Source organism: Danio rerio, chromosome 22 (genome assembly GCF_052040795.2).
Source record: "Danio rerio strain M-AB ecotype USA chromosome 22, GRCz13ab, whole genome shotgun sequence".
Lineage (NCBI taxonomy): Eukaryota > Metazoa > Chordata > Actinopteri > Cypriniformes > Danionidae > Danio > Danio rerio.
In genome coordinates, this window is record NC_141042.1 from 13,069,269 (window position 1) to 13,090,096 (window position 20,828).

Here is a 20,828-nt window from a genome sequence, read left to right on the forward strand (position 1 = left end):
TTTAGAGCCGGAAAAAGAATTGATCCGTTCATCTCTCGAGTCCTCTATCGGGTTTGAGTCATTCGTTCCTCACGGGCCAATGATATGCGTTTAGAGCCGGAAAAAGAATTGAATTAAAAGGTGAACTAATTATCATGGCTCCTATCTACTCAGACTGTGTACATTGGTTAAGATTATATGTGACTGTCAGTGTAACATGAATGAATTACTGACATTTGAAGACACGAAGAGTTGAGCTGAGCAAAGAGACAACAATACCTTCATAGACAAAAGAGCAGGTAAACATTGAATTACTATTTTCTCCTTATAGTATTCTATTTATGACTTATTTGTCGTGTGATCAACCTTTTGAGCTTATCGTAGATGTGTTTGGAAGCAATTCGTAACATTTTAATAATATTTTGGCAAATTGAATGAAATGACTCGAAAAAATATTGATGAACGAGACTCAAAGATCCGAGTCAGTAAAATTACCCGGACTTCCCATCACTAGTCCAAACGGAGTTAAGCGGTCAGCTGCAAGCATGAAAAAGAATGGCATCATACTCATAACATTTGTTTTAAAGATGAAATGTAGCCAAATGTACTTCTGGCTTTTTAAGATTGTAAAAACTTAAAACACACCTGATGTGAGTTCTTTGCTCTTCATTTTCTAGAAACAGAGTTACAAACCCTACTGTAAGTTCTTGTAATTTATCAAAAGAAGGTACACCTCCCTGTGCTGAGGGAAGTGACTTGAACGCACATGCCTTGAACGTCATAACTATGACTTGTCAAATCATAAGTACAAACATTCCTAGAGGACTTGAATGGTGCATGTGTGTGTGCGCACGTAAAAACACCTCAGTTGGTTTGTTCAAGTTGAGTGAACTAATCTCCTGCAGGGGCAGAAGAAGAGAATATATTTCATTTAACTGAAAGGAAAGTTTTGAATAGTGTTAAATTGTTTGTCCTTTGTAAAAAAAAAAAAAAAAATCCTGGCAGGGTCCAATTACCCATCACGTGTCCGGTGAGCTGTTTTGATTAATGACACTTTTCATCTCAAATATGGGTGCCAAGAGTGCCGGTTAGAAATAAAATGAAGAATCTCAGATCAGTTTAATAATTGAATCATTAAAAGGTGTATAAATAAATCCTGTTATTTTGGTGCTTTTCTTTGTTTTGTTATTATGTAAAATTTCATCGTCAGACAGTGTGGGGCTGTGATATATAATGACAAAATGCCTTTGGGGTAGTGGTATTTGTGTTAAGATCAGACTTTGATTTTGACTAAAATCGTCTGACCGCACTGTCATACAGACAATGATAATCCAGATGAGAATTTCTTTAACAGGAATCAGCTAAAGCTAATAAGTCCCTGACATTGCAGTTGCTTTGCTTATCTTTAAACTCCCGCTAAAATGAGCCATGGTCTTCTCTCTGTCCAATGACAGTTGTGTTTTTCATTTGTAAGCGAAGGAGGGTTTAGCTTGACTTGAGGCGAAAGTTGATGGTTTCTACCACGTGTGGACTGTCCAGCGGCATTTTTTTACACTTGATTTCAAGAGTTCACACTTAGCTGATGATTGATTATAAGCAAGTTTGGCATGCTGTCCCGGGAGAGAGCCCTGAGCTCGAAGGTTCTTGAGCCCTGGGCTCCCTCCCGTTTGGAGGAAGAGAGGGGAGCCTCGAGCTCAGGTAGATCTCGACAACTCCCCTTTTTATAATAGCTAAAGATTAAGATTGAAGGCTATTAAAAGATATGCTGCATTATTAGATTACCTGTATTAAAATTTAGATTTAACGATTAACTTGTTGTACATGTTTTTGGAATGTGGGAGGAAACCGGAGAACCCGGGGAAAACCCACGCAAGCACGGGAAGAACATGCAAACTACACACAGAAACGACCACCGGCCTGTTAAGGAACTAGAACCGGTGACGTTCTTGCTGTGAGGCGACAGTGCTAGTCACTGAGCCACCGTGCTGCCCTATGGAGGGAAAGGTGAAAAGGTAGGGGTGGAAGGGGGGATTCTTCAAATCGAAGATGACTGTAGTGAGAAAACCCTGGCTCTTTATAGTGGTTAGGAATGGCCTGATTGGTGGATCAAGCATGCTAATGCAGGACCAGCCGTGTTCAATCATAATCACGTGCTCCTCTCGAAATTAGTTTATGAATAAACTTCACTTCAAGAGTTCACACTTAGCTGATGATTGATTATAAGCAAGTTTGGCATGCTGTCCCGGGAGAGAGCCCTGAGCTCGAAGGTTCTTGAGCCCTGGGCTCCCTCCCGTTTGGAGGAAGAGAGGGGAGCCTCGAGCTCAGGTAGATCTCGACAACTCCCCAAAATGCTCCGCTCGGGACAGCAGCCGCGTATTTGAAGAACCCCCCAAAAGGCACAGGAGATTAATGCCATATCCGGCTGCTGAAAAGTGATTCAGAAATAGCTTGGAGGAGCAACAGAGACTGGTGTGGGTGTAAAAATTAACTGAAAGTGCTTATGTATGACTATGTGTGCTCCCGGGTTCTGTTAATTGTAAGGACCAGCGGGAGAGTAAGTGGGGTAAGTGTAAAGGTTTAAAACATATGTGGTGAGTTTCGTAAAGGTTTAGTATAGTAGTGATGGAAAATAAAGCTGTAAGGTTCTGCGGAGCTGTAGCTGCAGATGAGAAGCGGTTAACTGATTAACCGCTTTGGCAGTCCAATGGGGAGTGTGTCAGTAGTGGTATGGATAAATGGTAGTGTGCGTGAGCTCCGGTGGAGCGACACTGCTGCAGCAGTGGTGCAGGGGGGGATGAAGCTCGGCTGAGCGTCTCTGCGACTGCAGAGGTGCGATGGTAGTCAGTACTAAGGGGAAGAATACGCTTCTGCAGCAGCGTTTTAACTGCTTTAGCAGTGCTGGGAGTGACAGAAGTGGTATAAGTGTAATGGAAGTGTGCATGAGCTCCAGCAGAGCGTCACTGCTGCAGCAGTGGTGCAGGGGATGTAAATGATGCTCGGCTGAGCGTCTCTGCTGCTGCAGAGGTGCAATGGAAGTCAGTATTTGTAAGGGAAATACGCCTCCGCAGGGACGTTTAACTGCTTTAGCAGTGCTGGAGAGTGTATCAGTATTGGGTTGCTAAATGAAAGTGTATATGCGCTCGCTGAGCGTCACTGCTGCGGCAGTGATGTGGAGGGGAGTGATGCTCGGCTGAGCGTCTCTGCGACTGCAGAGGTGCGGTGGTAGTCAGTCCTAAGGGGAAGAATACGCTTCTGCAGCAGCGTTTTAACTGCTTTAGCAGTGCTGGGAGTGACAGAAGTGGTATAAGTGTAATGGAAGTGTGCATGAGCTCCAGCAGAGCGTCACTGCTGCAGCAGTGGTGCAGGGGATGTAAATGATGCTCGGCTGAGCGTCTCTGCTGCTGCAGAGGTGCAATGGAAGTCAGTATCTGGAAGGTAAATACGCCTTCGCAGAGACGTTTAACTGCTTTGGCAGTGCTGGAGAGTGTATCAGTAGTGGATTGCTAAGTGGAAGTGTATATGCGCTCGCTAAGCGTCACTGCTGCGGCAGTGATGTAGAGGGGAGTGATGCTCGGCTGAGCGTCTCTGCGGCTGCAGAGGTGCGGTGAAAGTCAGTTTCTAAAGGGAAGTGCGCTTTGGAGAGCTGATTAACAGCTGTGTAGCAGATAGGAATCAGACACAGTAGAGCGACTCTGTGGCTGCAGGGGTGCATAGGTATTCAGAGTCTGGTGCATTATATGTGTGAAAGCAATACATGTTCCCGCTAAGCCTTTACAGCTGTATTATAGCGGGGAGTGTGGTGATGGAAAATAAATTGATACTACAATGCAATGTAATTAAGTGGAGCTGCTGTAAAGGTGTGATGGTGGTCAGTATGTAAGCAATACGAGTTCCCGCTAAGCCTTTATGGCTGTATTGTTGCGGGGAGTGTGGTGATGGAGAATAAATTGATGCTACAATGCAATGTAATTAAGTGGAGCTGCTGTAGAGGTGTAATTGTAGTCAGTATGGAAGCAATACGAGTTCCCGCTACGCCTTTACGGCTGTATTATTGCGGCGGAGTGTGATAATGGTAAAATTTTTTGAAAAGTGTACATGTGAGCTTTTAAAGAGCTTCACTGCTGTGGCAGTGGGAGCTTGGGGCTACCCCTGTGGGAGTCCGAGCTGCAGAGAATGAGTGCAAGTGAAATTAAAAAATTATGAAGAGAAAGAGAAGGGAAGTTTAATAAAATAAAAAGGAAAGTTTAGTAAAAATGAGTCCTATGCAACTAAGACAGAAAGTAGGAAGAACAGACAGAGTCGTGCTGCTTGGAAACTAGGTTGAAGTCTGCAACCGAGAATCAGCTGGGCTTCTCTGAGGAAATATTGGCTGAGGCAAATTGAGGATTTAGAGGTGTTAGAGGACCAATGACAGAGTTTATATCTGTTGTTGGAAGACTGTTCAGGCAGGGCGTCACTGCTGCAGCATTGGTGCAGGGGAAAAAATAATCTCAGCAGAGCTTCTCTGCAGTTACAGAAGTGCAATAAAATCAGTGGTGCAGAGAATTAAGGCTAAACAGCCGTCTCTGCAGTTGCAGCTCAGGCAAAGCTTAACTGTTGCAGCAGTGGTGCAGAGGGAGAATAAGGCTCGGCAAAGCGTCTCTGCAAGAGCAGAGGTGCAGTGGTACTCAGTATTAGAGTCTCACACGGAAATACTAAGTACTATTAGCAGTGATATTTAGAGATGAAAGTGAAAAAGGGGCTCAGCTAGAGCGTCACTGCAGTTGCAGTGATGTTAATGGGGTGTATAGTTAAGTGGAGCACCTAAACAGTCGATATTAGTAAGTTTTGAGTGCTCCCGCAGGGACGTTAAATACTGCCTTTAGTGATATGTAAAGATGAAGGTGAATAAGGCATATGCTAGAGGGTCACTGCGGTAGCAGTGGTGCTTTGGGTGTGCAACTCTGCGGAGCATTTCTGCGGCTGCAGTGGTGTAGTGGGCCAGTATGGAGGCAACTTGTGCTCCCGCAGAAGCATTTACTGCTGTATTAGTGCGGGGAGTGCAACGATAGTGGTATTTAGAAAATTTGTAAGTGTATGCAAGCTCATTTAGAACGTTCCTGTTGCAGCAACTGAAACTCAAGACAACCCCTGAATTGGTCGGAGCTGTGGTGAATGAAAGTGAATAGAAGTATAGGATAGTTTAAATTTGGAGAGAAAAAGTTAAAGCTAGAAAAACAGGGAAGGGTAGTGAAGGAGCTCCTATGTTAAATAGGAAGGGAAATAGGAAGGAAATGACAGAGTCATACTTCATACCCAATAATGCATGATGGTGGAAGTTGGCTGGAGAGGATCGGCTGGGCTTCCCCGAGGTGGTATTGCTCTTCTGTGGTGTAAAAATGCTAAGAGGTTTAGAACCAGGGCCGGAGTGGGACACCTTTTCAGCTCTGGAGTTTCAAGCCTCAGACCGGCCCACCTCAGTTCACGACTGACTATATTAAAATAAGTAAATAAATATTTCCAAATCAGTTTCTAATGGCACTATCATGTCTTTTTTTTTTTTTTTTTTTTTTTTTTTTTTTTTTGAGAAAACGGCTGCTTTAGAACTTCAAATGTTCTACAACCCTAACTGTATTATATGTCTTATCAAAAAATGAAAACACTAAATTACTCTAGCAAGGATCGAACCCAGGTCCGCAGCGTCTTAACCTAACGTGCCAACCACTCGACCACAACAAAAGAGAAAAGTTGTGGTAAAATAATGAATAAAAAGCTGTGGTCAAGTAAATGAATTAAAAAAGTGTCACTGCTGAGAGCAACAGATTCTGGAGCTAGGGACACCGGCCCTCGCGGCCAAAAAAAAACAGACCGGCCCACCGGGAATTCTCCCGGTCCTCCCGATTAGCCAATCCGGGCCTGTTTAGAACAGGTGTGTGGGGGAACGGATATCATCCTGCATCCCTTCATCCTGCGAAGATAGATCAGATATGGTTAGGTGTATCGTTGGATTGAAATGTCATACTTAGTTCAGAAGACTTAAATTATAAAGGCTAGTGTGAATATGGCATCGAGGGTGTGGGCTATGTGAGTGGAAAAGTGTCATTTGCAAAGAGTGTAAATGTATTTAGAAATGGATGTGGAGTGTAATAGGTTGGATGAGGGTCAGCTTCTGCAACCAGCTGACATGATCTCTGAAATGAGAAAAACAAGAGAGAATCAGAAATGACATTACAACATGGTACATGTATGGCAAACACAATGAATTATTTTAGCTGATAACCATGCGGGGCGTCTTAATAAGAGCATGGGCAACTAAGTGTGGAAGTGCCTGTGTTAATGCATGGTACGAAGCCTCATTGTCGCAACGAGCAAAGAAAGTAGAGGTAGGCATTTGTCCCTCCTAAGGATGGCATATTAAATGGGAAATCTGCTCGACTAGTGATCCTGATGTACCTCTTGAAGACAGGGTAGGTGGAATTATAGTGGAGTTTAAACCCCTTGGTTTGTATCTAACGCAGAGTCAATTGATGAAACATCGGACATGTCAGAAATGTCCTCCTCTCATTCGTGGAAGTCAAAGCAGGAAGTTTGTTTCTTTGCTGTTTTCACATCTAACCAACTTGCCATTATAAGCTTATGGCTTATAAGTGTATGGACATGAGTCACTGGGGCATATTACGATTGGACTTCTATGCCTAATGCATTGAATGTTTTTCAGTAGCAGAGTAAACTTTTTAGAAGTTAAACTGCTATCAGATGTGGCAGTTTTTTTTTTTTTTTTTTTTTTTTTTTTTTTTTTTTACATTTTATAATTATTTATTTTCTTTATTATTTATTTATGTATTTATTTATCATCTGCCAACATCGAACCCTGAACTTAAAATTAATGTCACTATTTAGTAGTAATTGTGTAAATGTAATGATAATCATTCATGAGCTTGTCATGAGAGAGGGTGGGACCATCTCAAATTTTTGAGAGTTCATTGGATGGTGACGCTTCTCCTTTCAGCTATTGGCTCGAAGGAGTGTCAATCAAAGTTGCAGAAAAAGGCTGGCGGCCATTTTGTTTGCCAGAGAACTAGTGTTATGATTGGAGATGCTACTCTATTGAATGCACCACAGCGACTAGTTTGGAGGATTAACATGGATGTTTATCAATGTATGCATAAGTTGTGGACTGATGTTTTAAGGATTGGATTGTCTACAACCTTGATTGAGAGGTGAGTCATTCTATTCACGCTAGAATCATCCTTTAAAGATGGATGTTTAATCTTAGTTGTAGTTTGTGAGGCTTCCCCTTAAAAAGTGTCATGTATGTTACCGCTGGTGCACCCCTAGAAGAGAGTTCAGCTTGAATCGCAGGCATTGAGAGTTTAGGCAAAGTTCATGGATGGTGATCGAGTTTTTACTGTGATCTTGTTGGAGAATTGGGTTGAAGACACAGAGATTGCATTGTGTGAGGCAATTGAAGTAGAAGGTTGAGAAGTTGTAGTTGGATAAGTTGGTGTAGCTGGAGAAGTTGATGTAGCTGGAGAAGTTGATGGATAAGTTGATGTAGCTGGAGAAGTTGTTGTTGTTGGAGAAGTTGATGTAGCTGGAGAAGTTGATGTAGCTGGAGAAGTTGATGTTGTTGCTGGAGAAGTTGTTGTTGGAGAAGTTGATGTAGCTGGAGAAGTTGTTGTTGTTGGAGAAGTTGATGTAGCTGGAGAAGTTGTTGTTGTTGGAGAAGTTGATGTAGCTGGAGAAGTTGATGTTGTTGCTGGAGAAGTTGTAGCTGGAGAAGTTGATGCAGCAGCAGTAGCAGTAGCAGTAGCAGTAGCAGTAGCAGTAGCAGTAGCAGTAGCAGTAGCAGTAGCAGTAGCAGTAGCAGTAGCAGTAGCAGTAGCAGCTGATGCAGAGCAGTGTATTCTTCAAATCGAAGATGACTGTAGTGAGAAAACCCTGGCTCTTTATAGTGGTTAGGAATGGCCTGATTGGTGGATCAAGCATGCTAATGCAGGACCAGCCGTGTTCAATCATAATCACGTGCTCCTCTCGAAATTAGTTTATGAATAAACTTCACTTATTTTCAACTCGAGAAAACATGTAGCAAAAGGAAAAGAGACAAGCATTTGCCAAATGCCTTTTTAAAAAGCTATTTAAATTGTGCATATTTTTAAATGATTTATAAATTCACGTTTTTATTTAATTAATCAGCATTTTAAAAAATAAATTAAATAAACATTTATAAAACTGTCTATTTATAAATGTTAAAGTTATATTTAAATGCAGTGATTTATTGCTTTACTAAATGACACTTAAAAACACATTTTAAATAAATACATTTAAATGTCGATTTATTTGTTCATTAATTGTCCATTTAAATTGTGATTTATTTATACACCTTTTAATGATTCAATTATTAAACCAATAATTTGATTCTTCATTTTATTTCTAACCGGCACTCCTTGTCCTCCATACTCAAAATGTGTTTTTGAATAAATAGTTTTAAATAATTTAAGTTCTTAAAAACAAAAATTCAACGACTTGCTCATTGTTTCGTTCCTAAATGAATCAACTTTGAACGAATCAATTGAATCGCTCAAAGACAGACGCTTGACACCACCTAGCACACATATATGTTGTTTATATTGTTAGGTCTCAGTTTTATTGCATGTTTCGACTTTAAAGCATGCCGTTTTACAAACAAAATATGCTAAAACTACATTGTTACATAATCATCTGATTCCTATGATAATAAAACTACCATCTAAGCACTAAGGAATTCAGTTGAGTAGCAGCGACTGAGTATCCTGTTTGATATCAGCCCAGAGGCTTAGTCATTCCATAAATCACTTTTAATGCTTGTAATAGGCTGTATAAAGTGTGTTTTATCCAGTGGCTGTCTTCTTTACAGATGGAGCAAGGCATTGGATTTAAAAAGGGAAAATATGAATTGTTTGAGACTTTTTTGTTTTTTTCCAAGTCTAGATTAAAATGTTGGGGTGATTGTGCTTTCTCTGTAGCTGCTCCAGGATTTTAGATTGATTTGTGCATATCCATTAGATTGGCATCATCTTTGTTTTTTGTTTTTTTATCTAATCCTATTCCTAAGTTACAAATGGTCCTGTTTGACAAAGCATTTAGCATTGTCTTTAGTATGTTACTATTTTTCACATAGACATTTTTTCTTTATACTCGTTCTAATTTAAATAGTTATTTTTGTTGTTTATGTCTTCTACTTGTCGAAGTTAGTTATTGTTAAGCACACCGTAACCTGAAAAACACCTCTACTGTATTTTTAACGGTAGATTTCTGGCAACCACAGCTGCCAGTTTTTTACCGTAAATTTTACAGTTCACTTAAATATACTGTAAACTGAAAAACATCTCTATCGTATTTTTAAGGGTAGATTTCTGGTAACCACAGCTGCCAGTTTTTTTTGCTGTAAATTTTACGTTTTTTGCGACCGTAAACTGAGAAAAAAAATTAGACTGTATTTTTAACGGTAAATTTCTGGCAACCACAGCTGCCAGTTTTTTACCGTAAATTTTCCGGGATTTTGTTTACAGTGCACATTAGTCAGTATGGGTTGTTTTTAACCCTGTGTGCTGTTGGGGATATTTTCATCCACTGCAGTGATTTTTGAGTCTTAATGTGGCCACAACCTTCTATGTGTTTCAGCAAATGGAATGATTTTTGGTGGCACATCTTATTTTTTACACATTTTGGCAAAATACATTGAACGTTTTCAAAAATTCAACAATATACTCTGAACAAATTGACTACCCTTTCGTTATGTTTGTGGCTGTTTTTGCCCCATTGACTTTCATTATAATGACTTTTTTTATTTGCAAAGCCGTGACACCATATGATCATGCATTTTTGATTGTTGCTGGGTTTTCCTGTTGAATTTTTACTGATGATCATAAGTTTGAGTGAAAAAATGCTTAGTTTCAGCCTTCTATACGGAGTTTAGTGTATGTGTGTTAGAGTGTGAGCGAGAGAGAGACCTTCGCTCACTTTGATATGTCCAAGAAAAAAAGCACCTCAGCTCTTAGAACACAGTAAACATAGTAAGTGTGTTAATGTACACACTATAATCTGCTGTTTTTCTCCATAGAACTCGACATATGAAAGCCAGAATATTTTCACACAGGCCTATCGAAAGGGTTAATGCTGCCAACTGATGATCAGCTGTAAAACATCACGTTTTACCTCTTCTCAACAGGGAACAATCAGGAATGCATGATTATATGCTGTCATGGTTTTGCAATCAAAAATCTTGATTATAATGGAAGTCAATGGTGCAAAAACAGCCACCAACACAATGAAAGGGTACATTTGACCAGTACACAAGGGTTAATTGTACTATATAAAGAAGCTGTCATTGTCACAATAGCTATGTTAGATGGGAATATATTCATTAAATGTGTTTCCATCATAGTTTGTGTATTTTTTCTTCTGTTGCACATTTTTTATGTACATTTTTAAAAATGTACGTGCATCTCGGCTTTTCCATTAAGCATCTTTCTGTGCGATATTTCCAAATGTGCATAAAAATAGATAGATGGAAACACTGCTAATGACTTCAGAGGACTTAAAATCCAATGCACACATATAGACCCATATAAATCCATATAGACACATATAAACATATAGACCTCATTTATACTTACATATGGAAAGAATATAATTCTTCACGAACTTCAAGCACCCTCTTATGAAAAAGAGAGTTAAACCATAGTAACCCCAAATTAGCCATGGTTTTAAAACGCTAATCATGTCCTAAAACTGCTCCAATACACAAAAGAACATGATTACTACACTGTTACTATAATAATACCATAGTTAATCATCATAAGGGATGGAATAAATAAAAGGGGTGGTTAAATGATGAAAGAATTAATGTTTTGGCAATTACGCATTTCTAAAATAAAACCTTAATCCAACAAGTTTGAACAAGTGTCTGAAAATATTGAAATACATCCAGTGTTTCCTCAAAGGCTCGAGCGTCTGACACCAGCTGCAGAGGACACGCTGTGAATCTCGGATGACACACACAGCTCTCCTCTAAAAATACCCCCTTTCTCAGGAAACATCACATCATAAACATGCACGCCACCGGGGAGTATTCGTGGCCCATTCTATCCGTTCACTGAGGTAACTGAAAAAAATGCGTTGTGTAAATACTTAACGTTCTTTCGTCTTGGTTTGTTTTAACATCACAATTTGATTAGATTCGCTCTGAAAAGCACGAACGAGTTGCTTCGAGATTTTCCGATAAGTTGTTTACGTAGTCACTGGTTTGTTTTAACATTACAACTTGATTAGATCTGCTCTGAATAGCACAAGCGAGTTGTTTTGAGATTTTCCAATAAGTTGTTTACGCAGTTCGATTTAGCGCGAGTGTTTGTTGTGAACGATTCATTTGAATACTCTTCCGAAATCGGAAAATGTGTAGCAAATGAGTCATTTCATTTACCCTCGTAATAAACAATGTTGTTTTCCTCCAAGTAGAGCATGAAATTCCTGTTGTGTTCCAGCTAGCCTAGCATGTTGACAGAAACCTTTTTTCTTTGTATCTCACTGTGGTAAAGTTGGTTTTATATTCACACATTGAGACTTTCTGCTTAATAATATAATTTCAGAAAAGCATTCCTTGCAAATTCTAAATAGTGAAATTATGATAGCAGCCAATGGCTATCAAAGTACAACATTGTTCACAGTCAAATAAATAGTGCTAAAAGTCCATTGCATTCCAACTGAATATTCATATAAGAACCATAGTAAACAATGGACCCTTTTTACAATGTCATGACGCCGATCTAACGCTCATCATAACCTTAAATCCGTAACAGTTTAAAAAAAAAAAAATATATATATATATATATATATATATATATATATATATATATATATATATATATATGAACATAAATGTGCATTTATGAATGTATTATATAATCTTTGCGTCAAATTACAAAAACGAAATACCTTATGTGTGAGGTGTTTCTAATGAGAAACCCGGAAATGTGAAAAGGGTCTATATAGGGAGCTTATTACAAGTTGTTACTGAATAAATGTGTGAGCACAAAATCAACTTTATGTTAATTGGTATTTCATCTTTGCCCAATATCGGATAAGTTCGGTAGATGCTAATTATGGATGGAGAGATTGAATTGATTTTTAAAAATTACAATCAACAAAGTTATCAATAAATTCTTATATAAATAAATACATAGCACATGCACTCCAAAATTATGTTTGCTGCATGTTCAATACTTATGAGCTGATACAGCACAGTTCTTGACACACACCCACATACTTCTAGGGCTCTATTTTGACGGTCTATTCGCAAAGTGCAAAACGCAGGGCGCAAACACTTTCAGGGCATGTCAGAATGCATTTTTACTAATTTAAGGACGGAAAAATCTGCTTTGCGCCATGGCGCATGGTCTAAAAGGGTTGAGTTTATTTTCTTAATGAGTTATAGGTGTGTTTTAAGAATAAACCAATCAGAGTCTCATTTCCCATTTCCTTTAAGAGCCAGTTGCGTCACGCCATAAGTGCATTCGCTATTTACATGGCGTAAAGTAAGTGGAAGTGGAAAAACTGAGCATTTCACTAACAAGAAAACAATTAAACAGAGCATCTACAGCGCGAGAATGACAAACAAATTATCTACTTTCGCTCACGTGGATAGGGAAACCTTTACGCACAGACATCAATTAGCCTATAAATAATTAATTTCGTTTGTTAAGCGCAAATATTTGTTTCTAAACTATTTCTAAATTCAGTTCTAATTTCCAGCAAACGAATAAATGAACAATAATAACGAAGTGTGGTCAAAAACCTGAGTTATATCCTAAAACACATGCTGTGCCCCATATGGTCTAAAGACTGACAGGTGGACAAATCTAAGCTTGTTTTTAATAAAACAAATATAAATATGGATATAATAAATAATACTGCTAATAATCATACAAAAGCAAATTGTTATGTATGAACTGAAAAAAACCTCCCGAGATGAAGAGGCATAAAAGCAGTGGTTTTTCATATTTATGAAGGCTAGAAAATATTGTTTTGTAATATTTAATCCTTTATATTTATATCTTATATAAATTCTTATTATATCCTCTGTATATCCTTAACATTTAAATTTTTTCATTTGTAAAGATATTTGCGTATTGCTCTACATCTTGTGTGAAGGCTATTAAGCAGTGTGTAAGCGAGGCGCAACTCTGCGCTGGACTTTAGACCGGGTTTGTTTTGATCTAATGAAAAATCTATTATAGTTTCTCAAAATAGCAACGCGCCAGCAATGCGCCTCAGAACGCCTTCCTTTTTAGACCAGAACGCCTATGGGCGCACATATGAGCGCTAATGCATTTGCTATTTAAACAGCGTGGCGCAACGCCTCAAAACGACTCTTGCGCCAAGCTGAAAATAGTAATCAACTATTGCGTCGCGCCTTGCGCCACATTGCGCCACATTGCGCCTAGTGTATGATAGGGCCCCTAGTGTTTGAAGGGAAAGGCGCGTTCACGTTTTGCCCGATTCAGCACTTCATATTTGGTATTGATTCGTGTCGATATGAAGCTTTTATTTAAAAATCAATGTTTTTAAACAAGGCACACTTTCAGGTTTAAACCTCAGCTTTATGTTTTCATTTATGTAGAGCTGTGTTGCGCACTGCATGGACGGTCCTTTTCAAAAACCTATAATAGGAGCTCTTTAATCGATTTGTGTTGGGACAACATGATTGAATTGTGCGAATCCCTGCAGTACAACTACATACAAAAACATTCCAGACATCCTTATATTTACATTTACATTTACATTTACATTTAGTCATTTAGCAGACGCTTTTATCCAAAGCGACTTACAAATGAGGACAAGGAAGCAATTTACACAACTATAAGAGCAACAATGAATAAGTACTAAAGGCAAGTTTCAGGTCTGTAAAGTCTAAGAAGGGAAGTGTTAGTAGTTTTTTTTTTTTTTTTTTTTTTGTACAGTTAGTGTGATATTCAAAGAGGCAATTGCAGATTAGGAAGTGAAGTGGAGACTAAATAGTTGAGTTTTTAGTCGTTTCTTGAAAATAGCGAGTGACTCTGCTGTTCTGATGCAGTTAGGGAGTTCATTCCACCAACTGGGCAGATTGAGCGTGAGCGTTCGCGAAAGTGATTTTTTCCCTCTTTGGGATGGAACCACGAGGCGACGTTCATTCACAGAACGCAAGTTTCTGGAGGGCACATAGATCTGCAGAAGTGAGTGCAGATAAGAAGGTGCTAGGCCAGAAGTCACTTTGTAGGCAAACATCAGAGTTTTGAATTTGATGCGAGCAGCAACTGGCAGCCAGTGCAAACGGATAAGCAGCGGAGTGACATGTGCTCGTTTAGGTTCATTGAAGACAACTCGTGCTGCTGCATTCTGGAGCAGTTGAAGAGGCTTGATAGAGTTAGCTGGAAGCCCAGCTAGTAGAGAGTTGCAGTAATCCAGTTTGGAGAGAACAAGAGCTTGAACAAGGAGTTGAGCTGCATGTTCAGATAAGAAGGGTCGGATCTTTCTGATGTTATAGAGTGCAAATCTGCACGATCGAGCAGTTCTAGAAATGTGGTCAGAGAAGTTTAGTTGGTCATCAATCGTTACTCCAAGGCTTTTCACCATTTTGGATGCCGTAATGGTTGCCCCATCCATCTGGATTGAAAAGTTATGGTAAAGAGTCGGGTTGGCAGAAACTACAAGCATTTCCGTTTTTGCGAGGTTCAGCTGAAGATGATGATCTTTCATCCAGTGTGAAATATCCAACAGGCAGGCTGAGATACGAGCTGGAACCGAGGGATCATCAGGATGAAAAGAGAGGTATAGCTGGGTATCATCAGCATAGCAGTGGTAGGAGAATCCATGTCTCTGGATGACTGGTCCTAGAGACGATGTGTAGATGGAGAAGAGAAGTGGCCCAAGAACAGAGCCTTGAGGTACCCCAGTGTTTAGATGCTGTAGGTTGGACACCTCTCCCCTCCAAGACACCCTGAATGACCTGTCAGAGAGGTAAGATCTGAACCATTGTATAACAGTGCCCGCAACGCCCAGTGACTCAAGCGTAGATAGCAGGATCTGGTGGTTGACAGTGTCAAAAGCAGCTGACAAGTCCAGCAAAATGAGGACTGATGATTTAGAGTCTGCTTTAGCCAGTCTGAGATCCTCCACGACCGAGAGCAGGGCAGTCTCAGTTGAGTGGCCTTTCTTAAAGCCGGATTGCTTGTTGTCCATGAGATTGTTTTGAGTAAGAAAGTCCAGGACTTGATTGAACACTATTTTCTCCAGAATCTTGGCCATGAATGGAAGCAGGGATACTGGTCTGTAGTTTTCAAGTAGTGTATGGTCCAGGTTGGGTTTCTTTAGCAGTGGGGTTACCCTAGCCTGCTTAAATGTAGTGGGGAATAAACCAGAGTGAAGAGATGTGTTAATTATGTGAGTCAGTGTTGGTATGACTGCAGGAGAGATGGCTTGCAAGAGATGAGAGGGAATGGGATCGAGTGGACAGGTGGTTGCATGGCTAGATAGCACAAGTTTGGACACCTCAGACTCAGAGAGCTGAGAAAAAGAGGTGAGTGTGTGTGGTGTTGGTGTTGTATCTTGCGTGTTTGTTGTAGGTGCAGCAAATTGAGCACTGATTTTTGCAGTTTTGGTGCAGAAGAATGTAGCAAAGTCATCAGTAGTAAGTGTGGAGGATGCGGGTGGAGGAGGAGGATAGAGGAGGGAGGAAAATGTTTTAAAAAGTAGGCGAGGATTAGTGGCATTGTTGATTTTCAGGCGGTAATACGTCTGCTTTGCAGAAGTAACCTCAGCTGAGAAAGAGGACAGAAGAGTTTGGTATGTTAAGAGATGTGCAGGATTTTTAGTTTTCCGCCAAATTCTCTCCGCAGCCCGAAGTTTTGAGCGATGCTCACGGAGAGCATCCGAGAGCCAGGGTGCAGGAGGACTGGCACGGGCTGGCCTGGATGCAAGAGGACATAATCGGTCTAGACATGATGCTAGTGTGGAGCAGAGTGTATTAGTGGCACTGTTCGAATCAAGTGCAGTGAGTTTGCGAGATGGAGGAAGAGAGTCTGAAACAATGGTGGATAGTCTATTGGGTGAGAGAGATCGTAGGTTTCTGCGAAAGGTAACCAGTGTTGGAGTGTGTGGCGGCTCAGGAGTAATGTGGATGTTGAGATTTACCTACAATAATATGTTTTTTTTACTGCAAGATTGGTTCATAGAATATTTCTTCACATATTAAGAATATTAAATTTCCACTACACAAAGTAAAGAAATAAATAATTCAATGAAGAATTAAAATCTTTTTGAGAGTAAAAGCTGCTTTGTTCAAGCCTGAATTTGAGGCATTAGTCAATAAATAGAACCTCTCTCTCTCTCTCTCTCTCTCTTTCTCTCTCTGTGTTTGTGTGTACATGTAACAGTACTGCATTCCAAATTTATAAACAATTACAGAAGCTGTGGAGGGAAAATAGGGACAGCAGTATGATTGTGAAACGAGCTACATTTGTGAAAGAATTAACGGAAGAGATAAAAAATAGAGCTGTTATTATGATGTTCTCCTTTCAATATGACAGCGGGGAATGAGCAAAAAACAGATCTGTTGCTGTGTGCAGATGCATCAGAATAGAGTTGATTTATAATCCGTTCAGCCATTCACAGGATTCAATAATGCAGACAGACACACTATTTCTTTCAAAAGACTTTATTTGGTCTGAAATAGGAACTAGGCACTATTCAAACCAATTTACTCTTGCAGAAAGCATGGAAGCTTGTCTCAGTAGAGCTGTACTGTAGAAGCTAATCGCTAGTGTTGAGACTACAGGCTTTTACTTGTGGAGTAAATTCAAGAAATCGATCGTATTATTCTATGTACGATCCTGTTGTACAGTGTGTGTGTGTGTGTGTGTGTGTGTGTGTGTGTGTGTGTGTGTGTGTGTGTGTGTGCACAAGCAAAACAAACACTGCAGAAGATTATAATGAATAAATTAGTTAAATCAATGCTTGTTTGGCTCAACATATTTAAGAAAATATTGTTTATAGCTTATTGCTTAAATATTTTATTAAAGTTGTTAGTTGTAGTCCTTTTAATGTATAATTCTTTCTATTTAAATAATAATGATATTTTATTATTTTTCTTGGATAAATATATTATATTATTTTACTCTCAAATTAATTATATGTTAAAGCCCCCATTTGTGTAATTGGAATGAGTTTACCACTCATATTTGTTATATTATTTATTTCTCATGCTGTATTAAATTACAATATTAATTGTTTTTATTATTTTATTTAAACATTTTTTTTATTCATCGTGTCTTTTCTTAAATAATTTAATAAATAAAACATTAATTTTAGTATGTTGGCCTTTATTTTATTTTTAATTTTATTATTTATTTTAATTTAATTGTAGTTTATTTTATTGCTTAACACACCAGTCTTCTTTCATACACTGTAAAACCCAACAGTCAAATGTATTAAATGAAATGAGTGTAGTTAACTCAAAATTGACTAAAAGTTAATTTTCCTAATTTAAAAAGAGTTTTGAACGGAGTGTTGAAGGAAAAGAGTTCATTAAATACCTCATGACTTTAACTTAAATGGATTAAGTTCACAGTACTCATATAGATTAGTTTTTTTTCAAATGGTTTCAAAAGGGTTACTGGTTACTCAGATGGTTTGTAGCAATCGGTTTCCTCAAACGGTTTGCCTTTACTTATTGAGTTTTACAGTGTATTAATCAGTTTTTAGACTTAATTTCACAAATTGTCTCACAAATTTTTTTATAAAATATTATATTATATATATTACATTATTATATATTATTATACAAAAATTGTGTCCCCCCCCCTTTTTATTTTATTGCTTATAATACACCAGTCTTCTCTCCTAATAATCAATTTTAGATTTCAATGTACTAATTATCTCTCAAGATAATTACATAAAAATACATATAATATTACAATATTATATATTATTATAAAATAATCTTCCTCTCCCCCCATTTTATTTTATTTTATTGCTTAATACACCAGTCTTCTTTCATAATAATGAGTTTTAGACTTAATTTCACTAAATGTCTCTCAAAATAATTATATAAAATTATATTATATATATATAATATTACAATATTCAATATTATTATAAAATAATGTTGTTTCCCCCCATTTTATTTATTTTTTGCTTCTTAAATCAGTTTATAATCAGTTTTATACTTTATTTCACTAATTGTCTCTCTGAATAATTATATAAAATTATATATACAGTAATATTACAATGCCATGTTGGCGTGGGTTTCCTCCGCGTGCTCCAGTTTCCCCTACAGTTCAAAGACATGCGATATTGGTAAATTGCATAAGCTGAATTGGCTATAGTATATGTGTGTGAATGCAAGAGTATATGGATGTTTCCCAGTGTTGGGTTGTGGCTGGAAGGGCATCCGCTGCGTAAAACATTTGCTGGATAAGTTGGTGGTTCATTCCGCTGTGACGACCCTTGATTAATTAAGGGACTAAGCCGAAAAGAAAATGAACGAATGAATAATATTACCATATTCAATATTATGATAAAAATAATGTTCCTCCACCCCCACACACACATTTTATTTTTATTTAATTTTATTTCTTAATACATATTGCTTAATAGTCTTCTCTCCTAATAATCAGGTTTAGACTTCATTTCACTTGTTGTCTCTCAGATTCATTAAAAAGTTCCTATATATAATATTACAAAATTCAATACTATTATAAAAATTAATGTTCCTTTTATTTAATTTATTTTAGTTTTACTACATAAATCTTTCCTCTTCAATATATTTAACATCTCCCGCTCGCCTCTCTGCATTGATCCAGGTGTGCAGAGTATTGTTCTGCTCTGTCCTCCTCATAAATAAATAAACATCTCCCCTGGCCCTATGAATAAGTAAATGAAGGATTATATAAAGAGTGAAGGTGGTAATTCCTGATGTGTGATCCTGTTGTCATGGTCTTCACCCGCTAATGTTCTGCGAGGCCTCAGGCACTTGAAAGGACGCGGTGAAAATGATGTACTGTCTGCAATTAGCGTGGCTACCCAATTAAACCCACAGCCATTCAGATGGTGTGTGTATGTGTGCGCACGTGTGTAGTTGGCTCTGGAGAATATGAACACACAAGGAAGATTTTCTTCTTATGCCCACGGCCAATTTGTCACTTTAATTGCACGGCTGCCTTTGCAGTTGATTATATGCCAATAGAAACACACATTCGCACTCACAAATGCGTATATCAGCAAGCAATTCAAGTGAATGCACAAATTTAATGGCTAAAAAAAGTCACATGACTTCTGACAGACGCTGAAGTATCCTGCTTATAACTCCATCAGCTTAATTAATACGCATTTCCAGAAGCATATGTGCATAATTAGCCACTTGCTAGCAGATTTAGATCATTAGTCGCCTGCTAAATTGATATATCCTCATCATCCGTGTCCACGTTAGATAAAATTCCCCAGGACTCAAATGAATTTGTTGTTTTTCTGGCCAAAGCTATAATAGCCGCAGGGTTAAACAGGCCTGCGGTGATCTGCATTAGCATGTAATTAGCAGTGCTGTTAAGAGTTCGGTAATGTCAGACATCATCAGCGTTCGTATTTCTCTCTGCGGCTTGTTGAGGTTTGTGATATTTATGTGTACAGGATGGTGCCATTTTGCCTGAGGCGTATTTAGAGTGTGTCAGAGACTGTGAATCCATTTGTTATAAGAGGACTGTGGTTCATTTATATGTTGCCATTTATATGATACTTAATAGTGCTTATAATTTAGCCTTTAACTCAACGTTAATTGCAATTTTACAAAATTAGCTTCTAGCTCAAAAATAGAATAAAAAATGACAGTTCTAAAGGGCGTTTTAGCATATGTGATGTGCAGGGCCAGACGGAATCTGCGGACGTTTTTTGCTATTTCTGAGGAGAATTTTGGTAAAAATCTGCGGATTTCTGCGGATTATTTTGGGAGTATCCAGCGAAGTATCATAACTAAAACCTATAATTATATGAATATTAATATATTAAATAAAAAGTAATAAATTACTGAATAAAAACTGAATACATTCAGATTTACTCATTTACTCAAGTAAATAAACAGAATTATTGATGGGCTAAAAATCTGCAGAAATCTGCAGAATTTTGCAAAAAATCTGCATAATTTTGCGCGCGCATTTTCCGTGTGGGCCTAGTGATGTGTTAAGAGTTTGGATTGTTAATTTTCCGCCTTTTTGTTTTTCAAATCTCTAAAGGCTGATTTATACTTCTGCGTCAAACGGCGGCGTATGCTACGCGCTGACGCATAGCCCTTCGCCGTGGCCGTCGGCGTCGCTGACATGCACGTCTCAAAAAATGTAACTACACGTCGCAACAACGCGTAGCGCAAGCTCTGTGATTGGTCGGCTTGGTAGCGCCGACAAGTCTGGGCGGGACCGAGAGCCGCGCGAATGGTGCGAGCGATTGTTTACAAGTGTGGAGTCTCGTGAAGGAGCTCCGGATGGAAAGTTTTGTTCTGTGTTTACCTCATGGTTAAAGTTGTTGCATGTCCGCCGGTTCCTGCCTCAAAATGAGCGAGTTTGAGTCACTTGTACATCCAGGAAGTGTTCAGAAAAGCAAAACAGAAGCGAAGAAACTCGACACAGAGGAACATTTACACCTCACTGCCCACTAGTGTTTCGGAAGTGTTAATGCAGACCAACAGAGACAGCGCGCAGAAGTATAAATGCACAGCTGCGCGCGTTGCCTGTGCCGTGAGTTACGCCGGTCACTTGACGCAAAAGTATAAACCAGGCTTTACTGTCAAAGCAGCTACAAAAGCAGCT

General features: G+C 38.7%; 2 long non-coding RNA genes across 2 annotated transcripts in view; one reads left to right on the top strand and one right to left on the bottom strand.

The window, feature by feature from the left end:
- Positions 1–20,828, top strand: part of LOC137489012 (uncharacterized) — a 97,797-nt gene that overhangs the window by 50,764 nt on the left and 26,205 nt on the right. The window lies entirely within an intron of this gene.
- LOC147838461 (uncharacterized) lies at positions 5,275–5,804 on the bottom strand. Its single transcript, XR_015521775.1, has 2 exons — positions 5,647–5,804; positions 5,275–5,508 (listed from the first exon to the last, which is right to left on the bottom strand). It is a non-coding gene; the product is annotated as an uncharacterized LOC147838461 (long non-coding RNA).